At 38.4% G+C, this 23,310-nt stretch overlaps 1 long non-coding RNA gene across 1 annotated transcript; it reads right to left on the reverse strand.

The window, feature by feature from the left end:
* Nucleotides 1-2,843: 2,843 nt before the first annotated feature.
* LOC117084420 lies at nt 2,844-17,702 on the reverse strand. The gene is made up of 3 exons (XR_004437446.1): nt 17,649-17,702; nt 14,063-14,166; nt 2,844-3,062 (listed from the first exon to the last, which is right to left on the reverse strand). It is a non-coding gene; the product is annotated as an uncharacterized LOC117084420 (long non-coding RNA).
* Between the last annotated feature and the right edge of the window lie 5,608 nt (nt 17,703-23,310).

The raw sequence follows: 23,310 nt of genomic DNA on the forward strand, positions 1-23,310 counted from the left end.
CTAACTGGTGTGAGATGGTATCTCATTGTGGTTTTGATTTGCATTTCTCCGATGGCCAGTGATGATGAACGTTTTTTCATGTCTGTTGGCTGTATGGATGTCTTCTTTTGAGAAATGTCTGTTCATATCCTTTCCCCACTTTTTGATGGGGTTGTTTGTTTTTTTCTTGTATATTTGTTTGAGTTCTTTGTAGATTCTGGATATTAGCCCTTTGTCAGATGAGTAGGTTGCAAAAATTTTCTCCATTCTGTAGGTTGCCTGTTCACTCTGATGGTAGTTTCTTTTGCTGTGCAAAAGCTCTTTAGTTTAATTAGATCCCATTTGTCAATTTTGGCTTTTGCTGCCGTTGCTTTTGGTGTTTTAGACATGAAGTCCTTGCCCATGCCTATGTCCTGAATGGTACTACCTAGATTTTCTTCTAGGGTTTTTATGGTATTAGGTCTAACATTTAAGTCTCTAATCCATCTTGAATTAATTTTCGTATAAGGGGTAAGGAAAGGATCCAGTTTCAGCTTTCTACTTATGGCTAGCCAATTTTCCCAGCACCATTTATTCAATAGGGAATCCTTTCCCCATTTCTTGTTTCTCTCAGGTTTGTCAAAGATCAGATGGCTGTAGATGTGTGGTATTATTTCTGAGGACTCTGTTCTGTTCCATTGGTCTATATCTCTGTTGTGGTACCAGTACCATGCTGTTTTGGTTACTGTAGCCTTGTAGTATAGTTTGAAGTCAGGTAGCGTGACGCCTCCAGCTTTGTCCTTTTGACTTAGGATTGTCTTGGCAATGTGGGCTCTTTTTTGGTTCCATATGAACTTTAAAGCCGTTTTTTCCAATTCTGTGAAGAAAGTCATTGGTAGCTTGATGGGGATGGCATTGAATCTATAAATTACCTTGGGCAGTATGGCCATTTTCACGATATTGATTCTTCCTATCCATGAGCATGGTATGTTCTTCCATTTGTTTGTGTCCTCTTTGATTTCACTGAGCAGTGGTTTGTAGTTCTCCTTGAAGAGGTCCTTTACATCCCTTGTAAGCTGGATTCCTAGGTATTTTATTCTCTTTGAAGCAATTGTGAATGGATGTTCATTCCTGATTTGGCTCTCTGCTTGTCTGTTACTGGTGTATAAGAATGCTTGTGATTTTTGCACATTAATTTTGTATCCTGAGACTTTGCTGAAGTTGCTTATCAGCTTAAGGAGATTTTGGGCTGAGACGATGGGGTTTTCTAAATATACAATCATGTCATCTGCAAACAGGGACAGTTTGACTTCTTCTTTTCCTAACTGGATACCCTTGATTTCTTTCTCTTGCCTGATTGCCCTAGCCAGAACTTCCAACACTATGTTGAATAGGAGTGGTGAGAGAGGGCATCCCTGTCTTGTGCCAGTTTTCAAAGGGAATTTTTCCAGTTTTTGCCCATTCAGTATGATATTAGCTGTGGGTTTGTCATAAATAGCTCTTATTATTTTGAGGTACGTTCCATCAATACCGAATTTAATGAGCGTTTTTAGCATAAAGGGCTGTTGAATTTTGTCAAAAGCCTTTTCTGCATCTATTGAGATAATCATGTGGTTCTTGTCTTTGGTTCTGTTTATATGCTGGATTACGTTTATTGATTTGCGAATGTTGAACCAGCCTTGCATCCCAGGGATGAAGCCCACTTGATCATGGTGGATAAGCTTTTTGATGTGCTGCTGAATCCGGTTTGCCAGTATTTTATTGAGGATTTTTGCATCGATGTTCATCAGGGATATTGGTCTAAAATTCTCTTTTTTTGTTGTGTCTCTGCCAGGCTTTGGTATCAGGATGATGTTGGCCTCATAAAAAGAGTTAGGGAGGATTCCCTCTTTTTCTATTGATTGGAATAGTTTCAGAAGGAATGGTACCAGCTCCTCCTTGTACCTCTGGTAGAATTCAGCTGTGAATCCATCTGGTCCTGGACTTTTTTTCGTGGGTAGGCTATTAATTGTTGCCTCAATTTCAGAGCCTGCTATTGGTTTATTCAGGGATTCAACTTCTTCCTGGTTTAGTCTTGGGAGAGTGTAAGTGTCCAGGAAATTATCCATTTCTTCTAGATTTTCTAGTTGATTTGCGTAGAGGCATTTATAGTATTCTCTGATGGTAGTTTGTATTTCTGTGGGGTCGGTGGTGATATCCCCTTTATCATTTTTTATTGCGTCTATTTGATTCCTCTCTCTTTTCTTCTTTATTAGTCTAGCTAGCGGTCTGTCAATTTTGTTGATCTTTTCAAAAAACCAACTCCTGGATTCATTGATTTTTTGGAGGTTTTTTGTGTCTCTATCTCCTTCAGTTCTGCTCTGATCTTAGTTATTTCTTGCCTTCTGCTAGCTTTTGAATGTGTTTGCTCTTGCCTCTCTAGTTCTTTTAATTGTGATGTTAGAGTGTCAATTTTAGATCTTTCCTGCTTTCTCGCCCGGCTAGCTCAGTCGGTAGAGCATGAGACTCTTAGATTTAAGTTTTTAATCCATCTTGAGTTAGTTTTTGTATCTGGTGTAAGGAAGGGGTCCAGTTTCAATCTGCATATGACTAGCCAGTTGTCCCAGCACCACTTATTGAATAGAAAGTCCTTTCCCCATTGCTTTTTTAAAATGGAGTTTGTTGAAGATTGGATGGTTGTAGGTGTGCTGCATTATTTCTGAGCTCTCTATTCTGTTCCATTGGTTTATGTGTTTGCTGTTGTAGCAGTACCATGTTATTTCTGTTACTGCAGGTTTGTAGTATAGTTTGAAGTCAGCTACCAAACTGCCAATGACGTTCTTCACAGAATTAGGATAAACTATTTAAAAATTGATATCGAACCCAAAAGAGCTGGAATAGCTAAGGCAATTCTAGCTTACTTTTATAAGAATATAGTACATAATATATAGAATATATAGCATATGCATTAACCAACTTTGTTATGGATAAGGTTTCTGGTCAACAGTAGGTTGTTAATCAGGTCAGTCAGCATTTACATTTTGGGGAAGTGAAAATTTAGGCAAATGTTCAGCTGCGTGGGGTTCAGCCCCTCTAACTTCCACATTGTTCAAGGGTCAAGAGTACTGAAAGAGGAAAAAAACCTAAAGTGAGCCATGTGTGATTTGACTGGAATTAGAATCACCAGGAAAAACTAATGGTTTTCAGCATATTCTAACAAAGAAATATGGTTGAATGTAAGCATGTATGTTTGTATATTTATCCATCCAGCTGTATTTTGCTGCTCTGTTGACTGAGGAAGCCTATGAGCAATGATGACTCCAATAGCCATACATATCTACCACAATTTGTGCCCAGATATTTGTTCCTAATTACTGTCCTCTAAAGAAAGTCAGGGCTTCTGGAAAAAAATGGAAACAGCTGATCTGAGGGCTGGGGCAGAGAAAATACAAGATAAGGTTGAAAGAGCTTATGCCAGAAAGTAAGGAAGTGTTCAAAGAACAATAGACAGGTCAAAAAGACATGAACGCAGCTTGAAATGGCTACCACTGGTCAAAGCTGAGGGAACCTGAACAATAAAACAATAACTTTTCCCTTCTCCCTTATTTGTTGGTTGGTTTTGTTTTGTTTTACTTATCCATGTAGAAGGAATGAAAGATTAAGACAATCATGATTTGGCAACCACCATAATAATAATTGATCCAACCAAGAATCATCAATGAAATGCTAAATCTAGTGGGTGAGATGTTAAGGAGTAACCAGACATTTACAGAGCCTCAAACTACGTCCACATAAGACACTGGTGAAATACAAAGGGTAGATAGTCACTTAACCATGGGCACACCTGACATATTCTCAACCAAAGAAAGTCAACACTGGCCAGTAATGGAGCCAAGTAATAGCATATGCCTCCAGATACGCTGCATTGGGAAGGACTCAGCCTCACTGAACTGAATCATGAAGAAACATCCTATGAACCCAAACTGAGACAAAATCTGTAAAAAACTGACCCATACTCTTCAAACACATAAATGTCATAAAAATCAAGGAAAGACTCAGGAATCATCCCAGACTAAAAGGGACTAAAAAGACAGAATAATTTGACACAGATCGACCCCTCCAAAGGTCAGCAACCTCAAAGATTGGAGGTAAATAGGTCCACAGAGATGAGAAAGAATCTACGTAAAAACACTGAAAACTCTCAACATCATGAATTATAAATCTCAACATCATGGATTGTAGAATCTCCCATCTTAAATTCTTTGGCTTATAAAGAATATTATTGAGACAACTGGAAAAAGCAAAATAAGATTTATGGATGATATATTAATCATTAATATTAAACCAATTTTAATATCCTGATTTTGATAGCTATACTAAAATTATGGAAGATAATACCTTATTTTTAGGAGATACACACAAAGTTATTTAGAAATAAAGAGGCATCATTCTGGCAACTTATAAACCATTCAGAAAAAGTCTATATTATGCACCTACATTTACATTTATCTAGAAAGAGAAGACAAGAAGGAGAAAGGATAAAGCAAATATAGTAAAATGTTCACATTTGGGGAATAGTATCTAAGAAAGTTTTGTAGTTTTCTTACTATTTTTCTATAAGTCTAAAACTGTCAACATAAAACAATTCTAAAAAGAAAAAAACCGTAAAAATTGACAAATTATAACCTATTAAATGAAATAAACCACAAGTTTATACTGAATCAAGTAAATGAATAAATTGAGTTTGATGAAGAACAGAGATATTTACATAGTCTCAAATTATCTCCCCATAAAATATTAATACTAATTAATCACAAGGTGAAAAAGTAACATTACAGAGGAGAAAGCTAGCAGACACCACTGTTAGTGATCAATGCCAACATCACCAGTAAGAGGGCAAATCAAAATTGTAGGTCACTCATGTTCTACGGGGGTTAACAGAGCTCTAATTTCTCCCTGGGATGGAGTGCCTGAGGGGTGGGGCAGGCTGCCACCTAGGCCTTTCGGGCTTCTCAGCCAGTTCAGCCTGTGGGCCTTTGGTAGCTCAACTGAACAGGAGCTGAAGGGATACCCAGCACAGCACAGCTGGTCTGCCAAAAAGTAGCCAGAATCATTCTTTAAGTAGGTTCCTTATCGCATTCCTCCTGACTGGGTGAGACCTCCCAACTGGGGTCTCCAGCCACCTCCTACAGGCACATTCAGGCCAGCAATAGGTCAGTACCCTGCTGGGCTAGAGCTTCCAGAGAAAGGGGCAGGCAGCCATCTTTGCTGTTTCACAGACTTCACTGGTGATACTTTCAGCTATGGGAAAAACCGAGGGAACTAGGGTATAGAATGAACCCCAGCAAACTGCAGCAGCCCTGCAGAAGAGTAGCCAGACTGTTAAAAGAAAAACAAACAGGAAACAACAACAGTAACAATTTAAAAAGCCACAAAACTCCATCCTCAAGGTCAAAGGTTAAGACAGACCCACAGAGATGAGAAATTACCCCAAAACCATGAAGACTCAAAACGCCAGAGTGCCCCTGCAACACCTCTCCAGCAAGAGATCAGAACTAGGTTGAGCCTGAGATGGTTGAAATGACAGAAGTAGACTTCAGAATGTGAATAACAATGAACTTCAATGACCTAAATGAGCATCTTGTAACCCAATGCAAAGAAGCTAAGAATCATGATAAAACAATACAGGAGTGGACAGCCAAAATAGCCAGTCTAGAGAAAAACCTAACTTACCTGTTAAAGCTGAAAAACACACTACAAGAACTTGACAATGAAATCAACTTATATTGTTACATATAACTGTGATATTGTATATATCACAGAATAGGCGAAGCAAAGAATCTCAGAGCTTGAAGATGATCTTTCTGAAATAAGACAGGCAGACAAGAATAGACATAAAAGAATGAAAAGGAATGAATGAAACCACCAAAAAATATGGGATGACATAAAGAGACCAAATCTATGATGGATTGGAGTACCCAAAAGAGACAGGGAGAATGGAACCAAGTTGGAAAACATACTTCAGTATATCATCCAAAAGAACTAACTTCCCCAGCCTAGCAAGACAGGCCAACATTCAAATTCAAGAAATCCAGAGAACCCCAGTAAGATACTCCACAAAGAGATCATCCCTGAGACACATAATCATCAGATTCTCCAAAGTCTAAATGAAAGAAAAAAATGTTAAGGGCAGTCAGACAGAAAGGCCAGGTCACCTACAAAGGGAACTCCATTAGATGAACAGCAGACCTCTCAGTGGAAACCCTGCAAGTCAGAAGATACTGGGAACCAATATTCAACATTCTTAAAGAAAAGAATTTCCAACCCAGAATTTCACATCTGGCCAAACTAAGCTTCAGAAACAAAGGATAAATAAGATCCTTGTCAGACAAGCAAATGCTGAGGGAATTCGTTACTACCAGACCTGTCTTACAAGAGCTCCTGCAGGAAGCAGCAAATATGAAAAGGAAAAACCATTACCAGGCACCAGAAAAACACATTAAAGTACAAAGAACAGTGACACTATGAAGCAACCACATAAACAAGTCTGCAAAATAACCAGCTAACATCATCATGATGAGATCAAATCCACATATAATACGATTAACCTTAAATGTAAATGGGTTAAAGGCTCCAATGGAAAGAAACAGAATGGCAAACTAGATAAAGAACCAAGACCCATCAGTATGCTGTATTCAAGAGTCCCATCTCACACACAAAGAAACACATGGGCTAAAAATAATGGGATGAAGGAAAATTTACCGAGCAAACAGAAAGCAGGAAAAAAACAACAGAGCTTGCAATCCTAGTTTCTAACAAAACAGACTTCAAACTAACAAAGATCAGAAAAGACAAAGAAGAGAATTACCTATTGGTAAATGGTTCAATTCAACCAAAAGAGATAACTATCCTAAATATATATTCACCCAATACAAGAGCACTCAGGTTCATAAAAGCAAGTTATTGGAGACCTTTGAAGAGACTTAGACTCCCACACAATAATAGTGGGAGACTTTAACACCACAATGAAAATATTAGACACATCATGGAGACAGAAAATTAACAAAGATATTCAGGACCTGAACTCGGTTGTGGATCAAGTGGACATGACAGATATCTACACAACTCTCCAACAGAAAATAAGAGAATATACATTCTTCTCATAGCCACACGACACTTACTCTAAAACTAATCATAAATTTGGAAGAAAAACAGTCCTCAGCAAATGGAAAATAACTGAAACCATAACAAAGGGTCTCCCAGACCACAGCACAATCAAATTAGAACTCAAGATTAAGAAATTCACTCAAAACCACACAACTATATGGAAACTGAGCAAACTGCTCCTGAATGACTTTGGGGTAAATAATACAATTATGGCAGAAATCAAGAAGTGCTTAAAAACTAATTAGAACCAAGAGACAACATACCAGAATCTCCAGGACTCAGTCAAAACAGTGTGAAGAGGAAAATTTATAGCACCAAGTACCCACATCAAAAAGATAGAAAGATCTCAAGTTAACAACCTAATATCACAACTAAAAGGACTAGAGAACCGAGAGCAAAGAAACTTCCAAGCTAGCAGAAGACGAGAAACAACCAACATCAGAGCTGAACTGAAATAAAGACACAAAAAACTTTTTTAAAAAATCAATGAATCCAGCAGGTTTTCTTTTTACATTTACTTTTTATTTCAATAGGTTTTTAAGGAACAGGTGGTATTTGGTTCCATAAATAAGTTCTTTAGTGGTGATTTTTGAGATTTTGGTGCACCCATCACCCGAGCAGTGTACACTGTACCCAATGTGTAGTCTTTTATTTCTCATCCCCTTCCAACACTTTCCCCCAAGTCCCCAAAGTCCATTGTATCATTCTTACGCCTTTACATTCTCATAAGTTAGTTCCCACATATAAGAGAGATCATACAATGTTTGGTTTTCCATTACTGAGTTACTTCACTTAGAAGAATGGTCTCCAATTCCATCCAGGTTGCTGCAATTAGAAGAATGGTCTCCAATTCCATCCAGGTTGCTGCAATTAGAAGAATGGTCTCCAATTCCATCCAGGTTGCTGCAATTAGAAGAATGGTCTCCAATTCCACCCAGGTTGCTGCAATTAGAAGAATGGTCTCCAATCCCATCCAAGTTGCTGCAATTAGAAGAATGGTCTCCAATTCCACCCAGGTTGCTGCAATGAGAAGAATGGTCTCCAATTCCATCCAGGTTGCTCCTTTTCATGGCTGAGTAGTATTCCATGGGGGGGGGGTGTGTGTACATATCACATTTCCTTTATCCACTCACTGATTGATGGGCATTTGGGGAGGTTCCATATTTTCACAATTATGAATTTTGCTGCTATAAACATGCATGTGCAAGTATCTTTTTTGTATAATGACTTCTTTTCCTCTGGGCAGATACTGAGGAATGGGGTTGCTGGATCAAATGGTAGATCTACTTTTAGTTCTTTAAGCAATCTCCACACAGTTTTTCATAGTGGTTGTACTAGCTTACATTAGCATCAACACTATAAAAGTGTTTCCTTTTTACCACATCCATGCCAACATATTTTTTTTTATTTTTTTAATATGGCCATTCTTACAGGAATGAGGTGGTATCACATTGTGGTTTTGATTTGCATTTCCCTGATCAATAGTGATGTTGAGCATTTTTCCACATGCTTGTTGGCCATCTGTATATTTTCTTTTGAGAATTGTCTATTCGTGTCCTTAGCCCACTTTTTTATGGAATTTTTTTTCTTACTCATTTGAGTTCTTTGGAGATTCTGAATATTAGTTCTTTTTGGATGTGTAGGTTGTGAAGATTTTCTCCCACTCTGTGGGTTGTCTGTTAACTCTGCTAATTATTTCTTTTGCTGTGCAAAAGCTTTTTAGTTAAGTCTCATCTATTTATCTCTTGTTTTTGTTGCATTTGCTTTGAGGTTCTTGGTCATGAAGTCTTTGCCTAAGCCAATGCCTAGAAGGGTTTTCCAACATTATCTTCTAGAATTTTTAAGGCTTCAGGTCTTAGATTTAAGTCCTTGATCCATCTTGAGTTGATTTTTGTATTAGATGAGAGATGACGATCCAGTTTCATTCTCCTAAATGTGGCTAGCCAATTATCCCAGCACCATTTGTTGAACAGAGTGTCCTTTCTTCACTTTACGTTCTTGTTTGCTTTGTTGAAGATCAGTTGGCTGTAAGTATTTGGCTTTAATTCTGGGTTCTCATTTCTGTATTATTCATATTCACATCTCTAGCATCCAGCATAATTCTTTACAAATACTGTGTACTCAGTAGGTAATCAGTATTTCCCACATACTCACCAACACTTAGTCTTGTCAGCATTTGTCAGTCTGACAAATATTATATCATAGATCAGTTTTTTACTGTATATTTAAAAATTATTGAGTGAGTAACTTCTTTTTTTTTTTTTTTTTTTTTTGAGATGGAGTCTCGCTCTGTCGCCCAGGCTGGAGTGCAGTGGCCGGATCTTGGCTCACTGCAAGCTCCGCCTCCCAGGTTCATGCCATTCTCCTGCCTCAGCCTCCTGAGTAGCTGGGACTACAGGCACCTGCCACCTCACCCGGCTAGTTTTTTGTATTTTTTAGTAGAGACGGGGTTTCACCGTGTTAGCCAGGATGGTCTTGATCTCCTGACCTCGTGATCCACCTGCCTTGGCCTCCCAAAGTGCTGGGATTACAGGTGTGAGCCACTGCACCTGGCCTCCCATTTCATTTTTAATTAAGCTTATTTGGATCTTCTCTCTTCTTTTCATGGTTAATCTTGCTAATACTTATCCATTTTATTTATCTTTTCAAAGAAACAGCTCTTTGTTTCATTTATCTGTTGTTTTTTGTTGCAATTTCATTTAGTTCTGTTCTGATATTTGTTATTTCTTTTCTTCTGCTGGGTTTGGATTTGGATTGTTCTAGTTTCTCCAGTTCTGTGAGGTGTGACCTTAGATTGTTTATTTGTGCTCTTCCAGACTTTCTGATGTAGGCATTTAATGCTATGAATTTTCCTCTTAGCTCCACTTTTGCTGTATCCCAGAGTTTTTGATAGGTTGTGTCACTACTATCATTCAGTTCAAAGAATTTTTGAATTTCTCTCTTGATTTCATTGTTGACCCAACAATCATTCAGGAGCAGGTTATTTAATTACCATGTATATGCATGCTTTTGAGTGTTCTTTTTGGAGTTAATTTCCAATTTTATTCCACTGTGGTCTGAGAGAGTACTTGACATAATTTTTATTTTTCTTAAATTTACTAAGACTTGTTTTGTGCCCTATCATGTTGTCTATTTTGGAGAATGTTCCGTGTTCTGATGAATACAATGCATATTCTATGCTTGTTGGGTAGAATGTTCTGTAGATATCTGTTAAGTCCATTTGTTCTAGGGTATAGTTTAAGTCTGTTGTTTCTTTGCTGATTTTCTGTCTTGGCAACCTGTCTAGCGCTGCCAGAGGAGTATTAACATCCCGCACCATTGTTGTGTTGCTGACTACCTCATTTCTTAGGTCTAGTAGTAATTGTTTTATAAATTTGGGATCGCTAGTGTTAGGTGCATATATATTTAGGACTGTGATATTTTCCTGTTGAACTAGTCCTTTTATCATTATATAATGTCCCTCTTTGTCTTTTTCAACTGCTGTTGCCTTTAAGTCTGTTTTGTCTGATATAAGAATAGCTACTCCTGCTCACTTTTAGTGTCCTTTTGGATGCAGTGTCATTTTCCATCCCTTTGCCTTCAGTTTATGTGAGTCCTTATGTGTTAGGTGAGTCCCCTGAAGACAGCAGCAACTTGGTTGGTGAATGCTTACCCATTATGCCATTCTGTATCTTTTAAGTGGAGCATTTAGGCCATTTATGTTCAACATTAGCATTGAGATGTGAGGTACTATTCTATTCATCATGTTATTTGTTGCCTGAATACCTGAAAACCTGAAAGCATTCCCTTGGAAAACTGACAGAAGACAAAGATGCCCTCTCTCACCACTCCTATTCAATATAGTATTGGAAATTCTCACCAGGTAAACCAGGCAAGAGAAAGAAAGAAAAGCTATTCAAATAGGAAGACAGGAAGTCAAACTATCTTTGTTTGCAGATGATGTGATCATATATCTAGAACACTCTATCATCTCAGCTCAAAAACTTCTTAAGCTGATAAGCAACTTCATCAAAGTCTCAGGATACAAAAGCAATGTGCAAAAGTCACTAGCATTCCTATACACCAAAAACAGGCAAGCTGAGAGCAAAATCTTGAATTAACTTCCATTCACAATTGCTACAAGAAGAGTAAAATACCTAGGAATACAGCTAAAAGAAAAGTGAAGGACTTTTTCAAGGATAACTACAAACCATTATTCAAAGAAATCAGAGATGACACAAAGAAGTGGGAAAACGTATATGCTCACAGACAGAAAGGATCAATATCGTGAAAATGACCACACTGCCCAAGGCAATTTGTAAATTAAATGCTAGGCCCATGAAACTACTATTGACACTCTTCACAGACCTAGAAAAAGCTGTTTTAAAACTCATATGGAACCAAAATAAGAGACCAAATAGCCAAGACAATCCTAAGCAAGAAGGACAAAGCTAGAGGCATCACACTACCCAGCTTCAAGCTATACTACAAGACTACAGCAACCAAAACAGCATGGTGCTGGTACAAAAACCAACACATAGACCAATGGAACAATACAGAACCCAGAAATAAGATGACACACCTACAACCATGTGATCTTTGACTCTTTGACAAACTTGACAAAAGCAAGCAATAAATGGTGCTGGGAGAACTGGCTAGACATATGCAGAAAATTGAAACTGGACCCCTTCCTTAAACCATATACAAAAGTTAACTCAAGATGGATTAAAGACTTAAATCTACAACCCAAAACTAAAAATCCTGGAAGAAAACCTAGGCAATGCCATTCAGGACACAGGCAAGGGCAAAGACTTCATGATGAAGATGCCAAAAGCAATTACAACAAAAGCTAAAATTGACAAATGGGATTTAATTAAACTAAACGGCTTCTGCACAGCCTAAGAACCTATCAACAGAGTAAACAGACAACCTACAGAATGGGAGAAAATTTTTGCACTCTATCCGTCTGACAAAGGTCTAATATCCAGCATCTACAAGGAACTTAAACAAATTTACAAGAAAAAAAATACAAACTCAACCCCATTAGAAAGTGGTCAAAGGACACAAACAGACACTTCTCAAAAGAAGGCATACATGCAACCAACAAACAGAAAAACCTCAACATCACTGATCATCAGAGAAATGCAAATCAAAACAACATGAGACACCATCTCACAACAGTCAGAATGACTATAATTCAAAAAAATAAAAAGATGCTGGCAAGATTATGGAGAAACAAGAATGCTTTTACACTGTTGGTGGGAGTGTAAATTAGTTCAACCAGTGTGGAAGATGGTGTGGTGATTCCTCAAAGACCTAGAACCTGAAATACCATTTAACCTAGCAGTCCCATTACTTGGTATATACCCAAAGGAATATAAATAATTCTAGGATAAAGATACATGCACACGTATGTTCACTGCAGCACTATTTACAATAGCAAAGACAAGGAATTAACCTAAATATCCATCAATGATAGACTAGATAAAGAAAATGTAGTACATATACACTGTGGAATACTATGCAGCCATGAAAAGGAATGAGACATGTCCTTTGCCAGGACACGGATGGAGCTGCAGAACATTATCCTCAGCAAATCAACACAGAAATAGAAAATGAAATACTGCATGCTCTCACTTATAAGTGGGAGCTGAATAATGAGAACACATGGACACATGGTGGGGAACAACACACACAGGGGCATGTGGTAGGGTGGTGGGTGAGAGAAGGGAGAGCATCATGAAGAATAGCAAATGGATGCTGGACTATTATTAATATCTAGGTGATGGGATGGTCTGTACAGCAAACCACCATGGCACATATTTACCTGTGTAACAAACCTGCACATCCTGCATGCGCACCCCTGAACTTATAATAAAAGATGGAAATAAAAAATAATAGTAATTGCAGGTCACCTGATAGAATGCAGTAAGAAGATCATGAGATAACTTCTGTGATACTCTTGCCCCCCAAAAATTATCATCTAAATCTTATCATAAAAAATTCAGAGAAATCCAATGGAGGGACATTCTGTATTATTGGACTTTACTCTTCAAAAGATTTAAGGTCATAAAGGTCAAAGAAAAACTGAGGAACTGTTTCAGACTGAAAGAGTCAAGACAACTAAATGCAATTCATGGACCTGAATGGGATCCTTTTGCTGCAAAGAACATTATAGACAATTAACAAAACTTGAAAAGGAAAGGAGAATTAAATGATCAAATGTATTGATGTTAACTTTCTGGTTATGAAGTAGTTATATAAAATGTCCTGACTTGTGGGAATGCCCACTAAAGATATCAGATGTGATGGCATAATGTCAGCAATTTACTCTCAAATGGCCCACAGGGGGAAAGTTATTTTTCCTACAATGTGGAAAGTTTCTGCAATTTTAAGACTGTTTCCCAAAAGTTAATCAAATAAAGAAAGGAAACAATAAATAGAAAAAAAGAAAAGGCTTAGGCAAACCTTATTTTTCCACAGGAAAAGATCTATATAAATCAGTGCTTAAAATTAAAATTATCTAAGTTTGATTACACTATAACAATTGCAATACATCCAAACATTGACAATGACCACAGTACCAGTATACCAAAATGATGTCTATCTAAACTTAAATCTATCACTATATATAAAGATAAAAATTATAAAATACAAATAAGCCATCAATTGACTCCACTAAATTGTTAATGGCATCTTGATTATTTGGCTGTTTGAACAGCTAACATTTGGGTGGTTCGAGTAAGTAAAACTCAATAATAGTGGTTTTCATTTGCAAAATCACTTAAAAGTCAGCTGAAGAGGCCAAGAAACATTATTTAAAATACTACATAAATTTTCATCAAACATGTATAATACAGAAGATTTCCCTTTAGTAAAAATGTTCACATCATATACTTAATGGGAAACAAAATATCATGTCAACAGCCCAGAAATAAAATTGCCTTATCTTTCAGATCATGTATTTTCTGTATAAAACCTGTGCATATTCTTTTGCTGCTTCCAACACTGGATCTTGATTCCGATTTTTCCAGTATGCAAATTCTAGAGGAGAAGCTACATATGGTTCAGGTTCAGTAGAAGCTGAAAAGAAAAAGCAAGAATTATATTATTATTATTACTGTTATTTTAAGATAGGGTCTCACTGTTTCACCTGCGCTGGAGTGCCGTGGTGTGATCACATGTCACTGCAGTCTCGTCCTCCCAGGTTGGAACTGCAGGCATGAGCCACTGTGCCTGGCAAGTTTTTGTATTTTTTATAGGGGCAGGGTTAGTCATGGTGCCCAGGCTGCTCTCAAACTCCTGGGCTCCAGTGATCTGCCTGCCTCAGGCTCCCAAAGTGCTGGGACTACAGATGTGAGCCAACATGCCTGGCCAAAGAATTATATTCTATATATCTCATAGTTAACTAAGTGTAAGTCAGTAAAAAAGAGTTGAGAGTTTTTACAGTGTTAATAAGAATGAAAAGTATGTATGACTACAATGATAAGTTATTATTAGATAAGAATCTGGGGAGGTTCCAGGATGGCCAAATAGGAACAGCTCCAGTCTACAGCTCCCAATGTGAGCAATGAAGAACACGGGTGTTTTCTGCATTTCAAACTGAGGTACTGGGTTCATCTCACTGGGGCTCACCGGGGCTTGTCAGACAGTGTGCAGCCCACGGAGTGTGAGCCAAAGCAGGGCGGGGCATCACCTCACCCAGGAAGTGCAAGGGGTTGGGGAATTCCCTTTCCTAGCCAAGGGAAACTGTGACAGACGGTACCTGGAAAATTGGGACACTCCCACACTAATACTGTGCTTTTCCAACGGTCTTAGCAAATGGCACACCAGGAGATTATATCCCATGCCTGGCTAGGAGGGTCCCACACCCACGAAGCCCAGCTCACTGCTAGCACAGCAGTCTGAGATCCATCTGCAAGGCAGCAGTGAGGCTGGGGGAGGGGCATCCACCATTAATGAGGCTGGAGTCAGTAAAGTGGTGGGAAGCTCAAACTGGGTGGAGCCCACTTCAGCTCAGGGAGGCCTGCCTGCCTCTGTAGGCTCCACCTCAGGGGGCAGGGCATAGCTGAACAAAAGGCTGGAGAAACTTCTGCAGACTTAAACATCCCTGTCTGACAGCTTTGAATAGAGTAGTGGTTCTCTCAGCATGGAGTTTGCCTCCTCAGGTGGGTCCCTGACCCTGGAGTGGACTAACTGGGAGACACTTCCCAGCAGGGGCTGACTGACACCTCATACAGGTGGCTGCCCCTCTGATATGAAGCTTCCAGAGGAAGGATCGGGTAGCAACATTAGCCGTTCTGCAATATTTGCTCTTCTGCAGCCTCTGCTGGTGATACCCAGGCAAACAGGGTCTGGAGTGGACCTCCAGCAAGCTCCAACAGATCTGCAGCTGAGTGTCCAGAATGTTAGAAGGAAAACTAATAAACAGAAAGGACATCCACACCAAAACCCCATCTGTACATCACCATCATCAAAGACTAAAGGTAGATAAGACCACAAAGATGGGGAGAAACCAGAGCAGAAAAGCTGAAAATTCTAAAAATCAGAGTGCCTCTTCTCCTCCAAAGGAACGCAGCTCCTCACCCGCAATGGAACAAAGCTGGACGGAGAATGACTTTGATGAGTTGAGAGAAGAAGGCTTCAGATGATCAGTAATAACATGCCAAATTGTAAAGACCATCGATGCTAGGAAGAAACCGCATCAACTGACGAGTAAAATAACCAGCTAACATCACAATGACAAGATGAAATTCATACATAACAATATTAACCTTAAATGTAAATGGACTAAATGCTCCAATTAGAAGACACAGACTGGAAAATTGGATAAAGAGTCAAGACCCATCAGTGTGCTGTATTCAGGAGACCCATCTCACGTGCAGAGACACACATAGGCTCAAATAAAGGGATGGAGGAAGATCTACCAAGCAAATGGAAAACAAAAAGGCAGGGGTTGCAATCCTAGTCTATGATAAAACAGACTTTAAACTAATAAAGATTAAAAGAGACAAAGAAGGCCATTACATAATGGTAAAGGGATCAATTCAACAAGAAGAGCTAACTATCCTAAATACATATGCACCCAACACAGGAGCACCCAGATTCATAAAGTAAGTCCTTAGAGACCTACAAAGAGACTTAGACTCCCACACAATAATAATGGGAGACTTTAACACCCCACTGTCAACACTAGACAGATCAACAAGACAGAAAGTTAACAAGAATATCCAGGACTTGAACTCAGGTCTCACCAAGCAGACCTAATAGATATCAAAGAACTCTCCACTCCAAATCAACAGAATACACATTCTTTTCAGCACCACATCACACTTATTCCAAAATCGACCACATAGTTGGAAGTAAAGCACTCCTCTGCAAATGTCAAAGAACAGAAATCACAACAAACTGTCTCGAAGACCACGGTGCAATCAAATTAGAACTCAGGATTAAGAAACCCACTCCAAACCACACAACTACATGGAAACTGAACAACCTGCTCCTGAATAACTACTGGGTAAATAGCAAAATGAAGTCAAAAATAAAGATGTTCTTTGAAACCAATGAGAACCAAGACACAATATACCAGAATCTCTGGGACACATTTAAAGCAGTGTGTAGAGGGAAATTTATAGCACTAAATGCCCACAAGAGAAAGCAGGAAAGATCTAAAATCGATACCCTAACATCACAATTAAAAGAACTAGAGAAGCAAAAGCAAACACATTCAAAACTAGCAGAAGGCAGGAAACAACTAAGATCAGAGCAGGACTGAAGGAGATCACACAAAAAAAAACCCTTCAAAAAATCAATGAACCCAGGAGTTGGTTTTTTGAAAACATCAACAAAATTGATAGACCGTTAGCAAGACTAATAAAGAAGAAAAGACAGAAGAATCAAATAGATGCAATAAAAAATGATAAAGGGGATATCACCACCGATCCCCCCACTGTGGAGTTCTATGCAGTCCAGTTTGGCTGGATGCTAGAGCAAAGCGGCAGACTACAGTTAGTGGTGAGAGATAAACCTGAGTAACATGACAAGAACCAAATGAACGTGGGTGTTTATATTCCATGTTAAGAATTTTGGAACATTTCCTGAGGGCAAAAGTAAACCAAAGACACTGTAAATGACTGGAGACTTAAAGTGTTCCCTCTCAAGTGACTGTTTATAAACTGTAGCTGCTTGACTAGGTTACTAGAGGAGACTGGAGTGTTTTGGCCTTAAAAATCACTACCATAACCCTGAGAAGTTGATGATGCCTTTGTTTTCTGAGAATAGTTTCTGTGTGCTGGCTGACAGTTCCATAGGGATGGTAGAAGTGAAGTATAGAGCCAGACTTCTTGATTTTATTTTTCAAGTTGTGGAACATGATGAATTCATGAGGCATAAGTATGCTCTTCATTATACATGTTCAATTTTTCACATCTTTCATCAGGTGTGTATAAGAAAGAATATTTAATATAGTATCTATTAGCCCAAGAATGGAAAGGGATGTCATTTGCAGTTTATTTTAGACATATATTACTTAATCCAAATTTAATTCATAAATTTTGGTAACATACCTGTTACTTCTGTAGTTAGATCATTTTCCAACTTCTGCTTCATCTGAAATAAGACAAATATTATTTATAATGTTGAAGAAGAGACATTATCATGGTAAGGAGCATCAATTACAAAACATGGCCTTTAAATAATACTTTTAGAGACTAGACCTAACTTGAAGAATGCTTATATTTAAGAAAATCACATAAATTCCTATTTTAAGTTTAGATAATGGAGAACATATATGTGTTATGCTGTTTAGATTAATCTCAGAAAAGTACAATTAATATTGGTCTGTTGGATCTACATCATTTCAAAAGTGTGATATTTTCCCTTATTAGTACAGAGGTTAAACAATTCAAGTCATATTTTGCAATGGATGTTTTACTTTCCCATTCTTATCAAAACTCTGCCTTTTATCAAGGTCTAATCAGTTTTTCACTTTAATGAATAGTTCCTTAAAATGAACTCTCCATTATCCACTTTTAGAAAATAGTAATTTTAAAGTATGTTCTTTGCTATTAATTCAGCACAGAATCCTTAATACATACTTGAAGAAAGCAGTATTGTTGTGATGCCATGTGAAAGTTCCACTGGAAACATATTATGATATTTGTTATGATTAACATTTCTTTATTCATATAGACACAAAGATTTCAGAAAATTTACATGAAAACAAGAATATAGGTTAGAGCCAGTTTTCAATCTTAGTTTCTTTGATTCAGTAATGTCTAGAATTAAAAACTAGGAAAACAATATAGAGTTATTTAACTGCAACTTTGATTTCTTTTCAGAAATTAGTGCCCATTTTTTGAAGCATCTGGCAAGTTATAGTTATCTACTTAATTATGAAAGGTGTGGGAATATTTCAAACTTATTGCCAGTGTCTCTATCTAGAGTGCTCTTATTTAAACCTTTTATAGAATAGATATTCTCTCACTAAATGCCCAGAACAGGGTCTGAGATAGTTTGTGGTGATAGCGATAATGATATCTAATGCCTTTACAAATTTTAGGTGTCAAGTCAGTTTTTCTTTTTTTTTACTAACAGGTTTGCCAATATTTTGAGACTCCTTTCCATAACATTTCTGTGACAAAAACATTATAGATAGGCTTTATAGAGTAAGTAACATGACAACAGCACTACCAGCCAGGCCATATAAAAGTAGTAATTCAACACCAGATAAAGGAGAAAGCCTTTCTTCAAAGAACACTAGATATTTTCATTCATAAACACTACATAAAAAGTACATTTTTACATGACTCAAATTAAGACACTACTACTGTAATGTTTTTATCTTTTCTCCGAAACGCTCTTCTGGCTAAATATTTCTAATGTAATAGATTTTATTATTTCTTTATACCCCATTCACAAATATTTTCATAACACCTCAATTTTGTTAACATAAAAATGAAATAATCTTCTTAACAAATTGCTTACTTTTATACCTGTTGGGAACAAGTCCCCCAAAATCTGGCCATAAACTGGCCCCAAAACTGGCCATAAACAAAATCTCTGCAGCACTGTGACATGTTCATGATGGCCATAATGCCCATGCTGGAAGGTTGTGGGTTTACTGGAATGAGGGCAGGGAACACCTGGCCCGCCCAGGGCGGAAAACCGCTTAAAGGCATTCTTAAGTCACAAAGAGCAGCATGAGCGATCTGTGCCTTAAGGACACGCTGCTGCTGCAGTTAACTAGCCCAACCTATTCCTTTAATTCTGCCCATCCCTTCATTTCCCATAAGGGATACTTTTAGTTAATTTAATATCTATAGAAACAATGCTAATGACTGGTTTGCTGTTAATAAATACATGGGTAAATCTCTGCTCGGGGCCCTCAGCTCTGAATGCTGTGAGACCCCTGATTTCCCACTTCACACCTCTATATTTCTGTGTGTGTGTCTTTAATTCCTCTAGCGCCACTGGGTTAGGGTCTCCCGACCGAGCTGGTCTCGGCAATACAGAAGAAATCATAACTCTGTAGAGAGAGAATACTTTTGGTATAACAACTTTAAGTAAAGGTCATTTTCTCTCCAAACTCTTCAATAAGAGTACATGGTAGAAGTCACTGCCTATCTTCCAACCCCAGAGTGGCCTCCCCCTACATCAATTCTCTTCCAGCCATTCCCTGATCCTTGAACATTTCACCACATAAATGACAGTGGAGGGCAGCTGCCTTTGGGAAAGAGATCCCAGGTCAGATGCAAAAGCAGAGGGAATAAGGACAGACCCAGAACACAGGGAGGGAGTGCCTCTGGGATGGGAACCCAAAAGCTTAGGAAAGGGGTTTTGAGTGTTGATGGTTCCAATTTTTTCCTGGCCAGTTAAAGGCCAGGGTGGCTTTACCTATTTTCAGAAGTAAAAACAGGCAAATATTAAGCGACTTTTAAAAAGTCCTTTCATTTTATTTTTGCTTTGCCATTAAATCACACATTTTCCTCGTATTTCCCTTCACAGAAATTCAGAATTGTTGTCCCCCGTTGAACCACTTCATACAGTGCCTGGCACAGCTAACAGAAGGGAAAAGGAGAGAAAAGTGTCTTGATGACATTAATCACTGTCCTATTCAGTGAGACAAGGGGGCCATCGATGGCTTTTGTAGTGTGCAGAGCAATAGCTCAGGAGAAACCGAACATCACCAGAGGATATAAAAAAGCTTAGTAAACTGTTAATCTTCACTTTATACAACATACTAAATCAAAAGCTACACTAGCTCCTTATGGAGTAAAATACATAAACTTTTTAATAAAATTGCTCCTCCTGTCTCTATGGCCTTTCTCTTTATCTTCAGGTGGGGATTATGTCTCAGACGGTGGAAGAAGTCCAACATCAACAATGCAAGCACATCTGCAAATATATTTATACTTTTTCATTAAAAATGTAAGTAGGTGGGAAAATTATACATGGGGGAACATAAGTACCAGCATATTTTAGCTAATTAGTAGGATTCTCTTAGAAATGACCCTTTTCAAGCTATGTCCCACAGAAATCTAAGGTTCCACAGAGGATGCTGAAGGATTAAGGGATAAGAAAGTCACGGTTTCAGAGCACTGATCCTTCCTTTAGTCAGACAGCACTACTTCTGCTTTCTAGAAAGTGGTTTCATGCAATTTTAAAAAGTTCTATTCTTAAAAAAAAAAAAAAGAGTTTTACTTAAAGGTATGAATGTCACTGATTTAGTCAAAGTCTCTAATTTTACATAAGAAACAAAACAGGCTCAGAGAGACTGCAGCTTGCCTGAGGTCAGAAAGCCAATTAGTTACAAGCTAGGAGTGGGTGGCTTCAGATCTTTCACTGAGCTTGGAGTTATTCTATGCCCCTAGCTGCTTCCTTCATATTTGGAAAAGAAATACAGATTTAAAAAAATAACTCAGAGAGGCCAGGTGTGGTGGCTCACACCTGTAATCCCAGCACTTTGGAAGGCCGAAGTGGGTGGATCACAAGGTTAGGAGTTTGAGACCAGCCTGGCCAATATGGTGAAACCCTGTCTCTACTAAAAATACAAAAACTAGTCAGGCGTGGTGGTGCACGCCTGTAGTCCCAGCCACTCAGGAGGCTGAGGCAGGAGAATCGCTGGAACCCAGGAGGCGGAAGTTGCAGTGAGCAGAGCTTGTGCCACTGCACTCCAGCCTGGGTGACAGAGTGAGACTCTGTCTTAAAAAACAACAACAACAACAACAAAAACTCAGAGAAAATGCATCTATAAACTGCCATGATGCTCTCTAATGTTTAAGCATGAGACAAAAAAAGTAGCTCTCCAAGGTAAGTTATGAATAAAATTTAAACAACAATTAGTATCATAACTTCTGCTAGTACCAATCGAGACACTCAATTTATAAAGAACACATTTTTCAAACTGCAGAGCAGAAAACTTGAAGGAGAAAATCTTTAATTGAACCAAGCAACCAGAAATCGAGAAAACTGTTCCTTAAAATAACTATTCATTCTCCTCCAAATAAGACTTGGTTTATGAAAATCAATCAACAAGGCAATTATCCATGTTGTGAGTTATAGAAAAACTGAAAACACAAAACAGATTTATCTTTACCATCTAGTATACGTCTGTCCAACTTCTCATCATTAATTGGTACAAGACATGGACTTAATTTCAATTATCACTTAAATCCAGCCAAAAATGATAGGAGAAGCTTCATTTCTCTGGCCTCAGGTTTCAAGTGAGGGCTTAGACTCTCTCTACTTACAGCTTCCTCTTGAGAGGATATCAGATCTACCTAATGGGTGAATTTGGGCAAAGCACACAGTGTGCTTGCTTGGCTCAGGGTCTCTTTCAAAAGATGTGTCTGCCCACAGTGACATGAGTTCAGGTCTGCTGTCATCTCTGCAGTAAGCAGCATGCACCTGCGATGGGTGTCAAGAATTTGTTTTCTCCACTTAAAACTCTGTGGGTTAGTGCCTGATCTGGGATAAAATACTGTGGCTGCACATCTGAGCCACATCCTCCCATTAGTTATCATGAGTCTGTGATAGAGCTAGTGTGTTGATGTCCATCTGACTCCAGTGTTCTGAACTCAGAAGGGAACGAGGAGCACCATTTGCTGCCTATCCACCACAGCCTGAACAAGATGACTGTATAACACTTATAGAAATAGTTTCTTCTTCCTTGACTTTCTAATCTTACTACACATTCTTCATGACTACCTCCACTTTAAAGAGGGGAGGAGTTAGAAGGAAGATTTTTTTTTTAAAGAAATATAGTGAAATCAGTACCAATGGCAAAGTCCAATAAATACAAGGTTCACTCTTCAGCAATTACTTATTGACAGGCTATTGCTAAATTATACTTGAGATTAGAGGCTGGAAAATAAGGAGCCAATAAAACTATAAAAAGTACTTCTGATATATAGGACAAAGGATCCCAGGGTTAATCTAGAATGTGAAAACTATAAGTAAAAATTTGTAAAACACATGCAGAGCAAGCTGTTATCACTACAATGGTGTTAAGTGGCAAGGCTATGCGGCAGGCCAGGTCTCACTAACGCAGGCCTCCATAACAACTGCTTTGGCACTCACTGAATAGTTAAGTTAAATATTAAAAGCTGAAAGAGCCAGTGCCCTTACACAGGCTGGAATGTGACAAAAGCCCACCAAGAGTCTTGCCGAAGCCTTTCCTGGGCCTTAAAGCATGACAAAATAATGAAGGAATTCTTATCAGGACCTGTTTAGTATTAAACAAGTTGTTTTGGGGATCTGAAGAAACTCCCCAGGCCCCACAAACAAGTTTACGGGGGTCTGATGGAACTCCCAAACCTCCATGATTTAACAGGAGACAAGATAAGGGTAATCATCCCGGACCTGGACCCATTTAGAATAAATAAGTTTACTGAAGCTCCAGAGGAAGGTCTTCAGGACTTACACTTTAGTTACAGATTAAAAGAAGTGAATCACTTATGTCTATAGACGAATACACACTTACATGTAGATATATAGCTTAGAAGGTATACAAGCTTTGGAAAACTTAGTAATTTTGAGTTGGTCTGGTAATAATTTCCAGGCCTTCCCTGTAACCGGTTGCAGAAAATAGAACCTCTCTTCCTCCCCAGTTTATCTGTATCTCATTACTGGGCCATGAGAAATAGCAGCCCGACTCTCAGTTTGGTCTGGGAATGGTCAGACTCTAGACTTCATATAATGGGGTGAGAGATGCAATAAACGCTAAAT

This window comes from Trachypithecus francoisi, unplaced genomic scaffold, assembly GCF_009764315.1.
Source record: "Trachypithecus francoisi isolate TF-2019V2 unplaced genomic scaffold, Tfra_2.0 Contig00484, whole genome shotgun sequence".
NCBI lineage: Eukaryota > Metazoa > Chordata > Mammalia > Primates > Cercopithecidae > Trachypithecus > Trachypithecus francoisi.